Source organism: Desmodus rotundus, chromosome 6, assembly GCF_022682495.2.
Source record: "Desmodus rotundus isolate HL8 chromosome 6, HLdesRot8A.1, whole genome shotgun sequence".
Taxonomy (NCBI): domain Eukaryota; kingdom Metazoa; phylum Chordata; class Mammalia; order Chiroptera; family Phyllostomidae; genus Desmodus; species Desmodus rotundus.
Window position 1 is genome coordinate 145,137,882 of NC_071392.1, and position 12,773 is coordinate 145,150,654.

Here is a 12,773-nt window from a genome sequence, read left to right on the forward strand (position 1 = left end):
GAGAATACAGCTGGGGGACAAGCCAGACAGGCCCCAGCTCTCTTGGGCCTTAAAGGTCTTTTGGGGGGGAGGGGGGATAATCAAGGAAACATTTAAGACAATTACAGATAAAAAATGCATGCAGAAGACAGGCAATAATATTAAAGAGAATGATGTTGGAGCAAAATAACGTTAGGGAATATTTAGGGCCTCTTTGAGGACAGAATATTTAAGCTGAAACTTGAATGTGAAAGAGAAGCTAGCTGTAAAAGAAAGATCTGCAATAAAAGAATTCCTGGTGAAGGGAACAGACAAAGACTGGTTCACAAAGAAAGGAAGTGCTGCCAAGCAGAAAGCTAGGTAATAAGGATCCCAAATCAAGAACCCAGAACCTCTGAGCCCTAGTTCCTCAGGTCAAGTAACCCCTTCTCCTTGCATCCACTTAATTACTGGAAGCAGCTTTGAAAAGGGTTTCCATAAGGCTTCGGAATTAAGGCTAAGAGAAGCAAGTTGAAAGAATTGCCAGGCAGAAAAGTACAAAGAGCAGAACTCAGGACAAAGCTATCTCAGAACTTTGTCAAGATAGGAGTGCCTGGGCAGACCTGAAGTGAAACGGAGAGGTGGGCGGGTTAAGATGAGCAGAGATAGGTAGAGAAACCGGACTTTCAAATGAGAAGTTTGTGTTTCCTGTTGAAAGGACAGGGCAGCCCAAGATTTAAAGGATAGAATGTGGCAGGAAGAGATAAGAAAAACCACTTTGCATAAATAAGAGCTCAGCAATTTGAACATTATTGAACTTTAACAATAAGTTAATGTTCAAACAAAGGGGTCCAGGGTACACCAGCGGAATGGGCAGAGCATTAAAAATAACTACCTTCAGAGCTCTGGGCCTGTTTGCCTGTTCATAGGAATTCACTGTCAGCTTCACCAGATTTACCCAGAGAATGTAATGTAATTATCTACTTTGCTTGTTCCAACAGCAAGTTTGGAAGTGTCTAGACTTATTCCAGGGTTGTCACTTGTGGCGTTCTCAGAGCTGTCCAGGGCCATTTAGCATGTAACACCAAAAACCTGCCTGTCCACCTTTTACTCAAGAGAGTCCCTAATGGACTCAGAAGAACCAGACAAAGAGAGTTTGTTAAAAAGTGGTCACAAAGACTACGTATTTGCATGTCCACAAAGTGTTCTGTTTTTACCTCTAATCTTGCAAGGTTGGGAACAGTTTCCATAGTAACTTCTTTGTGGCAATTTAAGTGTGTGTGGTAGAAAAATAAACTAGAAAATGCCCCACCCACCCTTCCTCAGGAAAGCATATTTTTCACTAAACCAGCTGACAGGCCAAGCCAGCACAAGGTTTGAAAGTAAATGCACTCAGTTGTGTTATTTATACGTGAGGGGCAATTATAGACACGGACTGATGCCCTGTGGTCGGCTCCCCGGTGTTTTCCTCCGGAGTTTAATTCATGGCACACGGGTGTGGCAGCCCCGGGAAGGCACCACCCAGATCTGTCTTCAAGGAAACCAGTGTGAGGAGTGGGAATGGTGGACAGTTTCCCGAAGCCACACCTTGGGGATCAGCCACCATGTTCCCGTCAAGACTGTGCTCTCACTGGGCTACCCCCAGACGGTGACTAGATAAGGTGTCCTGGAGCTGGACCATTTCTGCCCAAGGCCAGGCTCCTCTATGAGGCAAACATTGTCCTGGACTCCCCGTCAACCTGGCGCAGATTTCCTCAGAACCTCCCTGCCATAGGAGGGACGTTCGTCCTACCCAGTCTTCCTGCCTTCCCTTTCTCCCTTGGCAGGTGTCAGAACTTCCTTGTGCTCTGAGGCTCTCCCCACCTACTCTTGTTCCCTTTTCCCTGAATCCTTCGTAGGTGTTTCCCTCCATAAATCTCTTACACTTCTGACTGCATCTGGGCTTCTTCCCCCTGCAAGTCTGCACGTAGACACAACAGGCAAACAATTGGTTTCAGTATTTGGCTCACAAAGTCTTGTTTTTTTATCACACCTGACTGCACCTCTTGCTAACCTAAAAATAAAAAGGACTTTCAAAGTGAAAGGCAAACGAGTGTACATTTGAGATCAAAGAATAGCTAGCTGGAAATCATTCATTCAGGAAGAAGTCCAAATAATGTTCTGGTTAGGAGGCAAAGGCAATGGGTATTTATAAGAAGGGAAAAGGGAACAATTACATCAATAGAAGGAAGGCATTTCTGTTGGTGCACAGAAAATAACACAGTGATGTTAATTCTAAACAATGTTTTAAATTTTGGGTACAGCAGTCATAATAACTGCTTTCTCGGTAGCTTTGCAAATAGTTCTTTGGGAAATGACGTTGCTTAGGCCTAGTCCAAAGGTGAATAGTGCCCTCTTTTTAACATTTCCAAGGTTTAAGGTAGAAGACATTCAAGGCAGTTCTCCTGGCATTGCAGCTCCGGCTCCATTTTAAAGCGGCTCCACTTAGGTTATTGTTTCTATGCTCTGAAAGTCAGGACACTCAGGTTTTAATCACAGTGAGAGTGTGGCCACAAGGATCGTGCAGATTGTATACTGCATAACCCAAGGGGAACCACGTATGTGGACCACCGTGACCTGCCAGACAGTGAATCCCAGAGAGGAAGTGTGAGGCAGTGGTTAAAGAGTGCAGATTCTGGACGCAGACCAACGTCGGCCCCGAGTCCGCACCTGCTGTTCGGTAGCTTGGCCGTTCTGGGTAAGTTAATTAAACCAGCAGAGCACAGAGGTTGTGCGCTAGGACTCTGCGGCTAGATTCTGGGTTTGAGTTGGGAAAATTATTCCACACCTCTGTGGCTCAGTTTTCTCATCATAATGGGGGGGACTAGAGGCCTACCTTAAAGGCTTTTTCAGACAATGAATAAGGTAATGTTTAATAAGAACTCAGAGCAGTATCTAAGACAAAATGAACACTCAGTAAATGGCAGCAATGCTGCTACTACTATTACTACTCTTCCTCCCCCCTAATAATAATAATAGTAATTGCATAAATCTATAAAATGTATTCAATATTCGCCAAGTATTTAGTAAGCTCTTCCTGTGTTCTAGGTGCTATGCTAGTTGGTGGATGTATAACAGATAGGTGAAATTTACAATTTATAAATAAAACATAATCGACAAATAAATGATATAATAAACGTAATAAACTTGAAGTGATATGCTGGAGATCAAATGAAATACTGCATATAACTCACTTCACATGGGTCCTGCATGTAGTAGATGCTCACTAAGTTCTACCTCATTATTAATATCATACCTCTGATGTGGACCTTAGCTTTTTTCCCTTACAAACCGAGAGGTTTGGTCTATCAGAGAACCCTAAACCCTGCCATGCATCAGAAATTCCTGGAACCCTTAAACATTTCAGGTGGTCTTGTCCTAGCCCCTGAGTTCCCGATTCAGGGACAGAGGGTAATTTAAAGGTGTATCATCCTCTATACTTCTGGTCACAAGTGACAGAAATCAAATCTAACTTTAAGCAGAGCAAGGGAATTTATTGATGAAGGGGAATGGGGACATTTCAGAGATAGAATTTGCCTCAGGAACTTAGCAAATGTTGTCAGTACTCTCTAATTCTCTTTTTTCCTTATTGAGATAGGTTTCTCCTAGTTGGCAGGTAATCAGGACACTACCTTGTGGGGAATAGGTACCATTTCTCCAATTAGGCAACCAAGTGGGAAGAGATACTCTTTCACCCACTAAGTCGAGTATCACAGGGGATGACTCTGATTGGCCCAGTTTTGATCATGTGCCTGTGTGTGAGCCAATCACCTCTATGGAGGTGTGCATTACAGATTTGGTAGCTTTAGGAGCACCACATGAGTAGGGGGAGAGGGGTGATCAGGAGAAGCACCAAAGAAAGCCACACCCTGGCAGAGAACAGCAACAATTGTTTACTATTCTAGGTCTAAGGTGCTGGCTCATAATCTGTATTTTTTTTTCAAACCCTCTTAAGTGATTTTACCAGGGTTGGGGATGCTCTGGATTAGAATGACACAAGGTCCTTTCCAGCTGTGACATCATACCCTTTATTTTTAAGGTCCAAATTCCACAAACGTTGGCTTAGAGAACAAAAGAGAAACGGTTACCGTGGGGAATTAAGAAAAGCAAAGGGAGCAACGAAGAGGCGGCAGTTGCGTGCTGGTGCAGCAGGAAAGCTGGTAGCAGGACGTGCCCTCACCAACTCTGTTCCGCTGACCGTTGGGTTCCTCTCGGTGAACTTCCATCTCCCTTCGGCGCTGTCAGCAGGGCTCAGGTGGGCCTATTCAGAAAGCCTGGTAGGTGCTCTGAAGGGCTAACACTTTTGCAGTCCTTCTGCGACAATGTGCGGGCTCTGGCAGGAGGTGAGGTGGAGGCTGAAGTGCTCGTGGAATCATTCCCCTGCCTCCTGGGATGCTCTCTCCTCCTGTCTCCTGGTCACACGCAGGCCCAGGGTGGATGTGCTGCTTCCAGTGTCTAGGCCTCTGAAAACTCTATTCTCAGGAGCCAAGGTGCCGTCACATAGCAACTAGTCAGCATGTGACTGTCGGGACTGATCCTGCATTGTCAAGTCAGGTTCAGGAGTGAATGGGTTGGATGCCCGAGAGGATGGGCTGGCTGGTTTCTGAGGCAGGGCCTTTCTGGAAAAGGTCAAGTGTCCTGGGAAAGCCCCCAGGTGTCCAGAGTACACATGGAGGCTCTGCTGGTCTTTGAACTCTATCGATCCATTAGAAAAGAATTGTGCTGTAGAAGGAAAGCTCGTTGCAGTGGGCATCAAAAGCATCTGACGTGCAGAACTCTGCTCTGTAATAAACACGTGAATGCGGCTGAAGACTTGGGGGTCAGTCAGCACAAGGCCTGCTTTCCTGGTGGGAAGCGGTCAACGTTCAATGTTTATTGGCGTCTGCAATGTGCAGTGGAGTTAAAGAGATGACTCAAGTCTATTGTTACCCAAGAAGCCTGCAGTCTCCTGTGGAAGATGGACATATAAATAGACCAACAAAACCACAGCGAGATATTTAAGGAGGCAGCACAGCGTGGGGGGCAGGTCAGAGCATCGGCTGTCTTATCATCAGGGCTTTGGTTCACACCGTGTAAGCCGTGTGGCTTTGACCAAGTTCCTTGACCTCTCAGGCCTTTCACCTTTGTTGAGCAAATGGGGCTGATAAGAGTCCCTGCCTCATAGGGCTGTTGGGAGGAGTGACTGAGATGACGGTAGGTTAAATGTCTGGCACAGCACTTGACATGGAGCAGGGAGTGACTGAATAAGATCTGTTACCATTGCTGAACTGTTTGTACCCAGAGATCACGGGCACTATGGGAGGGGGTGATAGAGCAGGCACATCACGTCCTTTAATAAATATGTATGTGGGCACTCACCCCATTGCCAAGAAGTGTACTGTGAAAAACAGACACAACCCCTGTTCTCATTAGGTTTGCAGGCTGTGGGAGAAGATGGATTTCAAACAAATGTGAAATCTATTTTCACATTTAGAAAATAGATGAATCTATCCCTGCAGATATGACGAACGCAGTGGAGAAAAGAACGGGATGCTATGAGAGAACGTAAGAGTGGTGTTTCATTCAGGTTAGGCAGGGGCAAGGGACAGGAAAGGCCTCTCTGGGAAAGTGACATTTCAGGTGAAGGTGGAAAGATCATTTTGAGTTAATGAGGTAGAGAGGGAAAGAGCGTTCCAGATAGAGAGAACAGTCTGTGCCAAGGCCTGAGATGGTGCATAGCTCAGCATGTGCCAGGATGTGGAAGGAGGCCCAGGGAGGCTGTCGGGAGAGGGGTAGAATAGTCACAGCCGAGCTGGCAAGGTGAGCCTTGCTGTGTTCCCTCCTGACCTCTAAGGACTCCGTTACCTGCATTCTCATGGCTCCCTGCTTCCCGTTGGGTTCAGTCAGTGTTGTGAGGTGGGATCAGAAGATGAAGAAGAGGCAAGTCATGACAGTTCTTTCCCCCGTCTCTGAGTCCCTCTGTGGCCACTGCTGGGGTCAGGTGGTCTGCCTCCCGTAGCTCGAGCTCGCTTCACCCTGATGCTGACCCCTGGGTGCTTCCCCAGATGTGGTTAGTTCCCTCCCCCGCCTGCCCTGCTGTAACTCGTCCCTTTGTTGTGCTCTCCTCATCTAAACTCTGGGTGGGCCAGTGTTTGCTGCTGGGACCCTGAGCGATGCAGGGAGGGACTTGCACATTGAGCTAAGGGCGTGGCCTTTTAGATTTTTATCTGAGCTGTGCCGAGAAGCTGCAGACATGCTGTAGTCACTTCCTTGTCGCTTTGGCATCTTCCAGCGGGAGCCCCGTTTCTCTGCTCCCTTTACAGAAGGCTGTCTTCTTCACAGATAGGCTTCTCACGCCACAGTTGACTGCTTCTTTCTTCTCAAAACTCCCCGCTCTCTTAGCTTTCATTTCCCACCAGCATTACCCACCAGCCTGCCAGTTCTTCCAACATTTCAGGCTCCTTCAGAAACCTGTGTTCTTCTCCCTGGCTTATAGATGTTGAATGGACTGACTTCTCTCCTTCATTCTTAACCATAATCACCTCTCATTGGAAGTACTGCAGAAGCTTCCTGGTTTCTTCCTCCAAGATTTTGCTGAATCATGGACGGGACCATGTTACTGTTTGCACAGAATACTTCAATGGCTTCCCGTGGCACTTAGAACCCAAACTTGACCTACCAGGGATCCATCCCTGGTCTAAACAGCTGTATTCTGGAGGAATGACTGACGCTGTGACCCTCCTGTGGGTCAGGACTCCAGGCCAGTTCTGAGGGAGAAGGTGGTAGTGGGCCATGGGCCTATGGCTGCCCCTAAATCTCTCACTGGCAGCAGGGCAGTACTGTTTTTTAACAGTTAAAAATATATGTCTATTCCAGCCAGTCTCTCCTAAGAATAGGTCTTTGTGATACTGGTTGGATTTTTGTAGAATGTTGGGCTTTCGGTTTAGATTTGGAATTTGCCAAGGTTTGCTCCACAGTTTGTTCATACACCTGTCCTTGTGGCCAGGCTGCGCCCGCTACTGTCCCTCTTGATGTGTTGATCTGACTACTTTCAGAACCTACCCCCCTTTTTTTGTTGTTAATGCTAAGTACCTACTCTGGCGACGCTCTGTTATTACAGAAAAGGAGTGTCGGGAGTTTTGTTTTGTTTTGTTTGCAAGTGGTTTCTGTGGAAGCTGCTTTTCCTGTGTGTTTGCAATTCTCATGAATGATCCCTCGAGTCCATGGGTCCTGGTGGGTGATAATCTAAATCCAGTTCCTCTTGGGAAGGTGGAACATTAGAGTTTCCCCATCTTCGATGATTCGCCCTGAAAAGTGGTGGGTTGCTGACTTGGCCTAGGAAGCCTAAGATCTCACCGACCTAAATACCTATTGAGAGGGGAGGGACTGGAGAAAAGGAAGGCCAGTATTATTACCTGTTTAAATACAGATTCCTTCTCTTTCTTCAAAATTTTTTCTTTGAAATGTTTTCGTTAGTTCTATATAACAAAAGTAACATGTGTTCATATATCCTCACATATCCAGCCTTTGACCCATAAGTTCATTCGGAAATCTGTTTCAGAGTTCTTGTGCAAGAATGTTCGTAGCACCTTTATCCATAGTAGCCAAAATCTAGAAACAACCCAAATGCCCATCCACAGAATGTGGTCGAACACAGTGTGGTGTGTCGTCTGAATGAAGCGCGTCTCAGCAATAAGAAGGAATGAAGTAGTGATACGTGCAGCCACCTGGACGAATCCCATAGACATAGTAGAAGCCAAACACAAAAAGCTACGACTCCATGTATATAAAATTCTAGAACAGGCAAAATTAATCAAAGTCGAAATAAATGAGACCTGTTATTGCCTGAGGTAGAAGGATGGGTGGGAACAGGAGAATTAAAAATGAAAGTAATTAGGCCCTGGCTGGGTAGTTGAGTTGGCTAGAGTGTCATCCTGATTCACCAAGGTTGTGGGTTCCATTCCTGGCGTGGGCACACACAAGAATCAATGTGTAGATGAGTGGAACAAGAAATTGATGTCTCTCTCTCTCTCTCGCTCTCTCTCTCTCTCTCTCTCTCTCTCCCTTCTTCACACTCTCTAGAATAAATTTTTAAAAAAAGACTTAAAAAAACAAAAAAGAACTGTGGTGCTGAGGCAGGGAAAGAACAGCAGAAGAAATACCCTGATCTGTCTTTTCCTGCTGCCTAATCTCCTGCTATTGGAGGAGAGCCTAGGCGGTGCGATTCACAGAGGCCAGCCCCACCTCTCCAGAAGGCAAAGCAGGGCAGAAAAGTCCACCGAATGCCTTGAGGATGGGCTGGGTGCCGAAGAAGAACCAGCATATTTTTTATTACCCACTTGTCATATTAGATTACAGGTTGCATCTAGAGAGGGGAGCATTCGTCCTGATCACAGCTGATTCCTGGGTTTAGCAAGTGCCTGGCATATTCCGAGTGCTCAGTGGCATGTGTTGAATTGAGCTTAATTCTCTGAGAATCGGTTATAAGCTTGACTTTCATTCTTTCTGATGCCTCGGAGGAAGCACCTGAAAGATGGCAAGATGGAGGTTTATGAAAATTAGATCAGCTTGGTCCTAAGAACACGGTTTCACTTTGGATCTAGTCCTGGTGTTAAGCAGAAATGCAAATTCCGTGGAGACTGTCCTGGAGTGCTGCTAGAATACTTTAGAGCCCTAACAACCAGTCCACCCTCCCTTGCGATTCTCAGAGCATTGATCTTTCCTCGCTTGGCTCCCTGAGGATGGGCTAGGAGCACTGGATCAAGTGATTTAGTTATTTCCCTTATGGTAGCACCTATGAGAAGCTGGGGGTTATTATTATTATTTTTAATTGAGATATAATAATACACAATATAAATTATTTATTTATAATAATAAATGTTCACTCTTTTATAGTGTGAATTCAATGATTTTTAGTATATTCACAAGGTAGGCACCCCCCCACTAATTCCAGGACATTATCACCATCTCTCCCAAACCCGAACTCATTAGCTGTTACTTTCCTTCCCTCTCTCTTCCCATCCCTGGCAACCACTAATGTACTTTCTGTCTCTATGGATTTGTCGATTGTGGACATTTCATACAAATGGAATTATACAGTAGGTGGCCTTTTGTGTCAGGCTTCTTACAGTCAGCACCATGTTTTCAAGGCCCGTCTGTTTGTAGCACAGTAATTCACTTCTCTTTTATGGCCAAGTGTCATTTCATGTATGGATTTGCCATATTTGGCTTATCCACGCATCCGTTGATGTACATTTGAACGATGTACATTCCTTCTACTTTTCGGCGACTTTGAATAATGCTGCTATGAACATTTGTGTACACTTTTGTGCGGACAGATGTTTTCAATTCTCTTGAGTATATACACCTAGGAGTGGAAGTACTGGGTCATGGTAATTGTATGGTTGACTTTTTAAGGAACTGCCAGAGTGTTTTTCAAGGTGGCCGCACCATTTTACATTTCCACCAGCACTGTACAAAGGTTCCAATTTCTCCACGTCCTTCTTGGCACTTGACCATGGCCATCCTAGTAGGTATGAAGTGGCACCTCATTCTGCTTTTGACTTGTATTTCTGTCATGGTTAATGATGTCAAACATCTTTTATGTGCTTACGGTGTTTGCCGCTTGTGTATTTTATTTTTGGAGAATTGTCAGTCCAAGTCCTTTGCCTATATTTTAATTGAATCACTTGTCTCTTTATTGCTGAGTTGTAAGAGTCTTTTATGTATTCTACATAAAAGTCCCTTATCAGATGTATTATTTGCAAGTGTTTTCTTCCATTATGTGGGTTGTCTTTTCACATTTTTGATGATGTCCTTTGAAGCACAATTTTTTTTGTTTCTATGAAGTTTATCTATTTTTTAAAAGAAATTTTAAATATGTTTTTTGATTTTAGAGAGAGAGGGAGGGAAGGAGACAGAGATAGAGACAGAAAGAGAGAGACATCTATGTGAGAGAAAAACATTAGTTGGTTGCCTCCCATACGTGCCCCTACCAGGGATGAAACCCGCAACCTTTTAGTGTACGGAATGACACTGGAACCAGCTGAGTCACAGCAGCCAGGGCAGTTTTTCCTTTGGTTACTTATGCTTTGGGTGTTTTATCTAAGAAACTATCGCTTAACCCAAGATCATGAAGATGTGCCTCTGTATTTTCTTCTAATAATTTTGTAGTTTCAGCTGTTCTATTCAGGTCTTAGATCTACTTTGAGTTAATTTTTGTATATGGTGTGAAGTAGGGACCCAGCAAGATTTGTTGAAAAGATTATTCTTTTCCCAATGAATTGCTTTGGTACTTTGTTGAAAATCAATTGACGATAACTCTCAGAAGTTTTCCCTGATATCAATAACAATGATTACAATTATTGCTGGCACCTGGTTTCAATGAAGAATCTTTTCCTCCTCTTATGTAAGCATTTTTGCCTCAGAGATCGTTCCAGGATCTCAAAGTTGTATTCTTAACACAGCACTGAATCCACCAAGGGAGGCGGCAGAGGGGATGGAGGAAGTCCCAGTCCAAGTTCAAAGGCCCGAGAACCAAGAGTGCTGATGTCTGAGGGCAGAAGTGGATGTCCCAGCTCATAGGAAGAGAGAGTGAATTCACCCTTTCTCCACCCTTTTGTTCTATTCGGGCCCTCAACTGATTGGATGATGCCCACTCATACTAGGGGTGGGGGTGGTGGTGGTGATCTGCTTTACCCAGTTCACCGATTCCAATGATAATCTCTTCTGGAAATACCCTCGCAGACACACCCAGAGACCATGTTTTACCAGCTTTCTGGGCATCACTTAGCCTGGTCCTGTTGACACACACAATTCACCGTCACAGCGATCAAAGCATAGACCTGTACGTCAGGGTGAATGACTGTGAATGCTTTCCGGATATAAAGAAGTGAAACGTCAATGCTATGGTAAGAGTTGGACTAGGTTGTCAAAAAGCAAGCTTTATTCTATGATTAATTAGCTGGCTCGGTGACCTTGCCCCATCACGTAAACTCTCCTAGTCTCAATTTCCTGGTGTATAATGCCAAGTCTAATGACCTTTCCGTGTTATTGTGAGAGTGAAACAATGTGGTATGTGTAAAAGTGCTTTGGAAAACTTAACTTGCTATTCTGGGCGTTATGAGCAATTCATAGAGCTTTCATTCTAAAATCTGCCTCCATAGTGTTTACAGTGCCAATTAATCCCTCTGCTTGGGGCTAGCCCCAGTGTTCACCATAAAAAAAGTTTAACGTAAGATTCCTCATCACTCTGCTGGGTGAGGGCCAGGCCCTGGCACTTGGCTCAGAGGAAGCAGTTACACAGCATTTAAGAACAACCAGACCCTCAGGGAACTCTCCATAAATATTATCGGTGCTAGGGCAAAATGTGACAAAGGAACATCAACCACAGTTTTCTACTGGTCACTTAGAATGTAGAGGAAGTGTGTTTTAAAAAATAGTCTCAGATGACCTTATTTACGTTGTTGGAAGCTGGAAGACTGAAGCCTTCAGTCCCTCACCCGCCCACCTCCTGTTTATCACAGGCAGTTATGGGGAGGATGGTGGTTTGTCCAGAAGGAACCCAATTTGAGGGGAGGGAGACAGTGAACCAAATAAACGAACCATACTACAATGGTACTTCGCTCAGTACTCGTCATTAATTCTTTCCGGAACTCCCGATGAGTGCCGAAAGCTAGGAATGCTGACTGCATTTTCTCTGGTGGGACGGCGTCGTGACTCACACAGGTTCTAGCAAGTGCGATGAGTCCCGAGCCAGCGCTGAGTGCTGAGACACTTCTTTCTTGTCAGAATGCTGCAAGTATAGGGTTTGACGGGTTCTGAAGCCGACGAGTACTGAGGTATGACTGTACTCCAAAGCACTAACTCCCTTGTTAAGAAAGACACATCTGCAAATTATGGATCATTCAGAGGTGATTCTCTACATCCCTATGAGTTGGTTTAGACTTAACTCCTCTGACAATTAATTCCGAGGAAGGTACAAGTAGGTCCAACAGTTACTGACAGGCTGAGATAGAATAAAGATCGCTCACTTTCACCTACCACGTCAGAGAGACACCGAAGAGGACCAGACACCTGGAGTGCCACAACCCCCACCCTACTGCTGACCACTGTCCAAAATTTCTGAGTGTTGCTTTATACTGAGCAACTCAGACTTTGCGATTTTTCACCTAGGGTGAAGATTCCACACGGTTGAGGAAGTAGGACACCTGGAACAAGAACAGCCCTCGGGAGGGTGGAATTTTCCAGAGAGCAGTAGGGGAAGGCACTACCCTCACATGAGAATGTGAGAGTGCAGACACAAGGTTGGGATCTGGGGACTTCTGGGAAGGAAGCTCCCTTCATGCGGGATTTCACCTCTTCGGGGCTTTCCCATTTAGCCTCAAAGTTTTCAAATAGCTCTATACTGTTTCCCTCACACTCTAATTCCCTCTTGCTTCTTCCAGCCTTTTGGGAAGGTTTGATACACAGCTGCTTATCAGCTGTGCTTCAATTTCCTTATCTGTAAAACACCTACTTCATAGGAGAGAATTAAATGAATTAGTACATGTCAATGCGCGAGCTACTTAAAGTGAATTACATTAGGGCACTTGGCGGTGTCCGGCATAAAAAGGCGCTCTGCGTAGGTCCCTGTTGCTGTGACGGTTATTACCACACCTCCTCCTCTTCCTTCTCTCAAGGCCTTTCAGGCAGCCCGAGAGGCCAGGGCCACTTCCATTTGTGAGGCTACCAGTGTATCAAAAGAAGTAAGGAAATTACAAAATATGATTGCAAAGGATTGTGGTGTGCTTTAAACA

General features: G+C 45.1%; 1 long non-coding RNA gene across 1 annotated transcript in view; it reads left to right on the forward strand.

Annotated features, from left to right (window-relative positions):
• Positions 1-2,259: 2,259 nt before the first annotated feature.
• LOC123478349 (uncharacterized) overlaps positions 2,260-12,773 on the forward strand; it is a 41,087-nt gene continuing 30,573 nt past the window's right edge. The window contains exons 1-2 of the long non-coding RNA XR_006653526.2: positions 2,260-2,695; positions 4,037-4,274. This is a non-coding gene — a long non-coding RNA (uncharacterized lncRNA). The remainder of the gene's footprint in view (positions 2,696-4,036; positions 4,275-12,773) is intronic.